This window comes from Vitis riparia, chromosome 18 (assembly GCF_004353265.1).
Source record: "Vitis riparia cultivar Riparia Gloire de Montpellier isolate 1030 chromosome 18, EGFV_Vit.rip_1.0, whole genome shotgun sequence".
Classification (NCBI taxonomy): domain Eukaryota; kingdom Viridiplantae; phylum Streptophyta; class Magnoliopsida; order Vitales; family Vitaceae; genus Vitis; species Vitis riparia.
In genome coordinates, this window is record NC_048448.1 from 22,540,540 (window position 1) to 22,547,164 (window position 6,625).

General features: G+C 32.1%; 1 pseudogene; it reads right to left on the minus strand.

Annotated features, from left to right (window-relative positions):
* Positions 1-268: 268 nt before the first annotated feature.
* LOC117906073 lies at positions 269-3,031 on the minus strand (annotated as a pseudogene).
* Positions 3,032-6,625: the final 3,594 nt, after the last annotated feature.

The window sequence follows — 6,625 nt, forward strand, 5'->3', positions numbered from 1 at the left end:
GAGCAGAGGAGAGGGAGGAGACTTAAGGTTTGATAGGTGAGGACATTTTCATCCTATTACATACAATTTTTTTAGAAAAGAAAAAGAAAAAAGGAAAATGGCTAATAGCGAAATACATGTAAGAGCATGGTATGAGATGTGGGGGGCCCTATTTCAACAACAAAGCAGAGAGAGCCCCTGTTTTCTTAACCAGAAGGAGGAGCTCTCATAAGCAGATCAGGTACCCTCATTGAGTTATGATGTTATAATGAAAAGGAAACAGAGCAGAGAAGAGAAGAAGAAACAGAGTGCTCATTTATTCTCGTTCATCATACAGAGAAATAGGAGGCGGGCAAAAAGAGTGCTGTAAATAATCTGTAACTAACTCCAGCTCATCCTCTTAGAAAAATACAAAAGCAGCTGTCTAACTAACAGGACTTTTATTTTTACAGTTAAGATCATCTTAATAGATGTGGCTTGGAATTGATATGGTATACTTGGATCAAATCTTACTTATAGTGTTGACTACTCCATCTGCATCATTGAAATCTTCAAGGCGAATAGGGGATGGAGTTGTGCAGGGAGGCATGTAATCAGGAGGTGGAAGGAGACTAGTTTCTGGTGTGCCACCATCCTTCACTATGAAAACAGTGGCCATACCCCATGTGAAATGCCGATCCAAATGACAATGCCATAGCCACACACCTTCAAGAAAATCATCCACACAATCAGTTTCGAAAATTAGCATCTATGATTCATCTATAAAACGAGTGGATGAAAAGTTGAGGAAGAACATACCTGGATTGTCGACTCTAAGTCTGATGGCAACCCACCCATTCTTAGGAACTCTAACCGTGTTTTGTTCAGGTGGATCAACCAAGTTATAGCCTTTAGGATCAGCCACAGGGTCGAAATTTCCAAAACCCATGCCAACCACAAAAAAGGTAAATCCATGCAGATGAACTGGATGATCTTCAGCTGAAGTTAGCAAATTTGTTCCCTGGAATACAATCTCCAATGTTTCATTGTAATTCAGCACCTTCACCTTGGTTGCTGGCTTCGTTATGGCAGAAGGCAAATCGTCCACACCAGTGAAGTCAAAAAAGGAAGGCGGGTCGTCTGGAAAATCTGTGGTGTAAACCCCACTTATGTGCCTGAAATTAAGGATTTGGAATCATTAGGAAGCAAATATTAAAGTCCATGTTTTTTAGTAGTAGGCAACAAAGGTATACCTGTAGTAGGCATCCAATATACTAGAACTGGGATCCATGAAACTTATGTTGTTCAAGGTGGAAGCAATATGGGGACTATAATTCCCTCAAATGTATAGCTGACCAGATTAATTGAAGCTGTTATGAACATTCTGGTAGTTACATTTTGGGGCACATTTGCTGGGTGTTCTGGGCTTGCTAAGCTCCTGAGCTTGCTGGTGAAGTTATATCCAGCATCTAATTGGTAAAAAGTGGGAAGCGTAGTGGGAAGGGAAGGAGAAGCTGGTGGGGTGTAGTTGCCTCTATACTGAAGTATCGCGGTGGCGGTCATATTGGTAAAGTCAGGTACACTTGGGTCAATGGTGACAAATTGTCTTATAGCCATGTAATAGTAACTTGGGGTTTGGTTTGCTGTGATCAAGACATCCATGGTTTGTCCTGGGGTGATCATTAAGTAATTGGTAACTAATGGTTTGGTGTAGGTTCCATCTGTGCCAACGACTGTCAAGTTGTGCTCAGAAATAGCAAAGAAGAGTTCTGAATTCATGGCTGCGTTCACTATGCGAAGAAGATAGGTCTTGCCATAATCCACAACCAAACTGTATGCTGGCTCTGCCACACAGGAAACAAACATGGTGATCATCAGATCTAAATTTATAAATGTACAACGACTTGAAATTCCTCTTCAACTTTTGTCATATATATGCATAAGTCTGTTAGAAATGTTAACTAGTTATATGCTTAATTACATACCACTAGAGCATGCGACTAGATCTCCAGGAAAGCCATTGATGGTGTAAGCATCGGATTCGGGTGTAGTAGCATTATAATGGATCAGGTCATACTCAAGCTCCGCGTTCTGGTCTGCATCATACCAACATGCTGCAGGTACATGATCATGAGAAGCTGCTCTTCCTAAAAATATACAAAATCATAAATTTTGATGAAAATATTTGCATACCCAATACAATAACTTCTTCGCCATCAGGCTGGGGAAATGGATAGGTGGTTCCTTCAGCTGGCAAAACCACGATGGCACCGTGCACAGTGGCCCGTGTCCAGTCACTATGGGCATGCCACCAAAGGGTTCCTTCCTGATCTTCACCAAATATCACCTTCTGTGTGAAGCTTGTCCCTGGTTGAATCTGGCACTGCGTGATGTGATCTGGGCCATCTGACCATGGATTCCTTGGCTGCTTCACTCCATGCCTAATAACAAAAATGACATCTATAACATTTATTCTTCAGCTTTAACGTCTTATTAGTTATTAGTTAGTTCCTTCATCTTCTAAGAATGTAGGCAAAACTCCAATTCTTTTATCTAGTTTATATGGGGAGTGTCAGTATGAGAAAGAGATTCAAGTGTCCTCACCAATGAATGGTGACCCATGACTCCCTTCATTCTGAACATTGATAATAGCCGTATCGCCTGTGTGAACATAAACCACTGGCCCTGGGAAGCTCTCATTTACAGTCAGCATGGTCTTTGTGACACACAGCCTTGTGAAATTGGTGTCCTTGAGCTACAAGAAGACCAGCAAAATGGAAGAATATGAGTATATTAAAAAAAAAAAAAACTAAATAACAAACAAGGTCCATAGATATCAGAAAAGCAGGTAAGAGGGATCCATTGATTAAATTAACCAAGGCAGTGCCAAAAGCATAACTCACAACAAAATCATAGTAGTGCGTATCCCCTTCAGCAATCCTGCAGACAAGCATCAATCCACTCGAAAGCACAAGAAGCAGCAACTGTACGGAAGAATCCATTTTCTCCAACGCCATTATTTCTTCACTCTCCCTCTTCTAATATACGTCTACAGAGAGGAAGGAGGCCAGTTAAAATTTGGCTCCTAAATGCTACTTCATTTAAACCAAGTGTCTATAAGAACAACGGTTGGTCCTGAGTTAGTTGGACTGGCCCAGGTTTGCCTTTGGTTGATTTCTTGTTGTTTCAATTTTAGGTGGAGTCCATGGTCTGACCTCTTTGTTCCTTCCCCACTTGTGTCTCCCCCGAAATTGCCACGTAGGCTAGAAAAACGTTGCCAAACAACATTCGACTCACGGAATGTGAAAAGATCAAAATTAATTTATGAAATTTTAATTATTTGAGTTTGTAATTGAAGTGAAAGCCAAACAACATTCCAATGACCAGTGAAATGTGAAAGCATCAATGAATATTTACTGATTTATTGATAAATAATTATTTATTAATTTAGGGACAGTATTATGTTTGGTATATATATAATGTATAAATCAAAAAATAAGGGATGTGGTCAAAGAGTTAATATATAAATGTCTAAGATACTACAAAAAGAAGAGATGTTATTAATTGTAAAAAATAGAAAAACTCCTATAAAAAAGAGATATGATCGATGTAAAAATTTAATATTCCTAGAAGATAAATAGGCTTGAAGTGTGAATGGTTCCGAGAAAAAGTTGAATTAAGAAAATAGAACTTATAAGAAATTTCTCGATATTGTATCATGGTTTGCTAATTTTTGGATAGACTTCTTCACTTATTAATTTATATTTCCTTAGGTCTCTAAAGATTTCTAAAAAAATTATTATATGAGGCATTTAGTAATATTACCAATTTAAACATTGATTTGAGTTTGAATCGGAAAATTTTATTATTTAAGTGAGAAGTATTAACAATTTTGATACCATTTGTAATACCCTGCTTTCGTTTATGTAGATATTGTTTGTTATAATATCAAACGGTTCTTACAACTTTAAAACGCGTTTATAAGGTTAAAAAAAACTCATACATATATAGGTTTATAAACTTTTTTTACCCACCAGTGTGAGAATAAAATTGGTGGATGAAAATTATAAAACTATATTTGAAAAATGACCTTGAAAAGGTGAATAAAAAAAAAAGGGAAATAACCAACAACACTAATTTTTAAGATAAAGTTAAATAAAATAAGAATTAAAATGTGATTAATTGGAAGATTTTTTTTTGAATATCAATGTTTAAAATAGTATCTAATAAATGAAGCAATGAACTAACTATTGATATTTTGAAATTAAAATTGTGAAGAAGTAAATGTTAAAAGATTTGTGCTAACATTAATGTTTTGGAATTAAAATTTAATAGATAAAATAATAAATTCATAAATTGAGTGTTCCTTGAAATGGATGAAATAAATATTTGCATTCTAAAACAAAGAAGATTGAGGAGAAAATAAGAGAAATTTGAAGGAAAAAAATCAACTCAAAGGTTATCTTAATCTAATCCTATTTACGAGATTCAATTTGAAAGAATTTTTAAGTTTTTGATATAATGAAATTACCTACTCAATTAGGTGAAAAGTAAGTTTTAATTCACTAATTTAAAAAAATATATAGAAAAAAAAGCCTTAAAATTTATAAATCATATTATCAAGTAAAATGATATTTTAGGAAAAAATTATTTGATTTATAAAAAAGTGTATATATTTAAAATATTTTTAAATGAATAATGATAAAATTAAAATTCAATTATATATATATATATATATTTTAAATAGTGAGTCAAACCCACTTTTTCTGTGATTTTTTGTTTTTTTCTTTCGAAATACATGAATGTTTGCTAGAAGTTGGACTAGGCTCCTTTGTCCACCTTTGGAGAGATATTTAGATGGCTGCTAGGCTTGATGTCTGCCGGAATCCTTACCATGTAGTAAAAGGTAGCTGTAGTTTGCCATATTGTGAATCACACGTAGGAATTCTCTTAATCACATGTGGGAATCCTTTCGGCGTCACATCAGCATAATCTTGACTGGTGGATGTGACCCTGCAACTAACTTTTTGATCTCTGGTTCATCACCCATTGAAAAGTTAATTAATGACTTATTTGACAGTGAGAATGAAAAAAATAAAAAAGTATTTTTATTTAAATTGAAATGAGAATAATGTAGAGACTTTTATTCGAGCATGTCATTGGAAATTGTTTAATAAAGAAATACTCATTTCTAACATAAATATTTGAGGATGTAATTCAAAAGCAGATTTAAAATTTTTTAAATATATTTTATGGTTGTTTTTTTATTCTTTCTAATTTTTAAAAATAATTTATAATTAAAAAATTGATCTAATTAATTGCAAATTACATTAAAATATTCCAGAATACTTTTTTTTTTTGTTGTTGAGTATTAAATGTAATGAAAAACTTAATAATTTACGTGTTAAAAATAAAATAATTTTATTTTCATTTTAAATAAAAAAATTATCAACAATTATTATTTTAAAATTAGTATCATTCAATTTTAACAAAAAAAAAAAAGAAAAACAATTATGTTTTTAGATGTTCATATCCATATTTTTATAATATATACTAAAATAATATATTTTTATAAAAATATAATTTATGATTTTATTATAATATTACTATCATATTTTACTAAAAAATTATTTATTTTTTAATTTATTATTTATAATTAAAAATCTATCATGGAAGGAATCTTAGAGAGAGCCAAGGGAAAAGGTGTGGTATAGAAATGTATGCCTGAACCATAGTTTTTGAGAAGTCGACATCTTTGAATGGCAAGCACCTCAATATTTAATATATTATATAAAATTAAAATTAATTATAAGAAATTAGAAATATAAATATAATTCAATTTTTTTAAAAAAATATTTTATCTTTTATATTTGATTTCATGGAATGAAACGATGATAACTTTAAATATAAATATATTAATATTTTTAATTTTATTTAATAAAATATATATAATATTTAAATATGAAGATATATTTAAGATAAAGGAAAAATATAATATTCAATTCTATTTACATATTAAAAATTACAGATTTTATTATTTTAATACTTATCATTGTAAAAATAAATATTCACTTAAACATTTATGTTTATTTAAGAATTTAAATTAATGAAACTTCAAAGAAAACAAAAACAAAAAAAAAAAATTGAAAATCAAAGATTACGTTATTTGGTTTTTGTAATAGTTTGCATATAGCCCAATGGTAGATATTTCCTTAGTTTTGTGCTGCAACCCATGTTGATTCCCCCATGCTGCTGCCACTTGCATTTTCCATCCATCTAACGCATCCCACATCAGAAATTGACATATAAAATATTTCTTCCTATAAATATAGATGAGCTTAAGATGAAATTAACAAAGCATTTGGCCCATTTAGCAGTGGGCTGAACTGGGGATTAGCCTCTAGGCCCACTCGGTGTTGCCATACCCCATGTGAAGCGTCGGTCCAAATGATGGCATAGCCATATGCTTGTAAAGTACCATCCTTATTAGTTATAGAGTATGTTTGATAGTGATTTAAGAAGTGTTTTCTAGTTTTTTTTAACACTTGAAATTTTTTATCTTTCAAGCATAAAAAAGACTAAAAATACTTCATAAAATCACTACCAAACAAACTCTGCATATTAATATCTATATCAATCACACAAAATCTTAAATATAAGATGTACA